This window comes from Diadema antillarum, unplaced genomic scaffold, assembly GCF_040938485.1.
Source record: "Diadema antillarum isolate AM-2024a unplaced genomic scaffold, OU_Dant_1.0 seq00001004_RagTag, whole genome shotgun sequence".
In the NCBI taxonomy this organism is placed as follows: domain Eukaryota; kingdom Metazoa; phylum Echinodermata; class Echinoidea; order Diadematoida; family Diadematidae; genus Diadema; species Diadema antillarum.
In genome coordinates this window covers 815,625-817,736 of record NW_027271842.1, presented here as the reverse complement: position 1 = coordinate 817,736, position 2,112 = coordinate 815,625, and positions in this window count along the sequence as shown.

Sequence of the window (2,112 nt, the reverse complement as noted above, 5' to 3'; positions counted from 1 at the left end):
CAATATGTAGTTTTTCAAATCCTTCTCAAAACCCTCGTAGCTTTCAAACAATAAGAATCATGCAGACTAATATTGACTACTGATGTGTGGTGTCCTATATTATAGATCTAGTATTAAACGATTTCTTTAAATAACATGAACCAGAATTCCTCAACAAGATGGCCACTGAGCATGCTAAGGACATCGATAATATCTATAACTCAACCGTTACGTGGACATGTGTTCTCATGTCATATGGCTTCTTGTTTCATGTGGGTTTAGAGCGTCTTGTTTTCCAAAGTGTGTTTTGTGTTGCGACACGATGCATTAATTTGATATCTTGTGAATTTGGGACTAAGCATCTCGCGTAATAAATTATTTATTAACACTTGCTGACGATTCTTTTTTTTCTCATTATCCTTACTGTTTCATGTGCAAAAAAAGACTTTGGTTTACATCTGTATTGAGCTATTGTTGATGTTGGTCAAAAATTAAAAACAAACAAATATGGTTTTCCATAGAAACGTAGGTAATTGTGGTGACAGGACGAGTAGGAAAAACTCCTAAACTTACATGATACATGAATATCAAATGAAAATTTAATGCTTATCGAATTCATAATAGCAACAATAAAATGATTTTCCTGGTTGTACATGTTTTGAAGATATATATATATATATATATATATATATATATATATATATACTGTATGTGTGTGTGTGTGTGTGTGTGTGTGTGTGTGTAAAGACCAAGATTTTATTATACACATTTTCAGGGATTACGATTCTGTACTTTAATCTAAACAAAACAAAGACTTACTGAAAAATGAACACACAGCGAGACAGACCAACACGCACACATACACACAAAAGCACTTCATCGCTTCTGACACCAGTACAATCCAATTTATTGTGATAAAAACAAACTTCTAAGAAGACTATTAGTAGTCTTGATATGTAAAGTACATGCATCATAATGATATACACTTTGTAATCAAATCAGACTGTGTAGATATATACAAATACACATATATGGCAAATTCATACAAGTTCAAACACAGTTTCTTTAATGTTGATTAAGATCAAACCACAGTTATTAATTTCTATTTCAACAGAAAAAAAAGAAGAAATATTATTGCGATGAAATTGATGGCGTCTAAATTTTCCGTGATAAATTTTAATCTTTACAAAAATTGTATCACATAATTTCAGAGATAAATTCAGAAAGTCTTGCATACTTAACTACAAAGTTTAGACAACAAAATATGACAAGGGTGACAATAATCCCCTTCGGTACATTTTTTTTTACATATAAAAACAATCAACTGTAGATATTGTACTTTCATACAACACTGATGAACTAATTTCCCTGGTCAGCTATTAAGTGGCTTCATTTGATTACATTTTTTCCTTTTATATCATAATGAATCCAATTTCAATTCCCTTGTTTCATGCATAGTGGTATTTCCGACTCTCATCATGCTTATCTTTTCGGCTATTATTGATGTTTTTGTTCTCCGTCTTTCGTCCTCCAAGCTGGAGTTTGCTTGCTTTTGTGGAAGCTCGCCTTTTGTTTCTTTCAGACTATACAAAATTCAACTATTAACTGGAATCTATCAAACGTTAGAGAACAGTGGGGGGGGGGCGATGCCTTCGAAGCTTTGCGATAATTTCGCCTTGCCATGACATTCTATGATTATTAAATTCATTGGTCTTCATTTTGTGTAATTTTAGCACATTTCATTCGGATTCATACATAGGATTTAGAGTCTGTTGATGGCTTCTTTTCAGCGCAAAATATCCTATACTTTTCAACTATAGGCCCTACATGTTGAAACTTGTAATATGCAATTCCATAATATACAGTACTACAAAGAAAAATCTACGCAGTTTGAAATCTATGCAGCAAAAAGAAATATGTTACAAAAATATTTCTCAGTTGAAAAATGAGCAAAGAAAATGGGATTCCATCAGATTTCTCATTACATTTTGGTCTACCAGTACACAAACTTACTATCGCTACATATTTCACCGTGATCCTTTGTGTTTCAAGTGCACTTATGCTTCGGGTTACTTTGAACTGGCCCTGGCGCCCGCTGTTGAAAAATAAGGCGTGATTTGTCTTGTCTCCCAC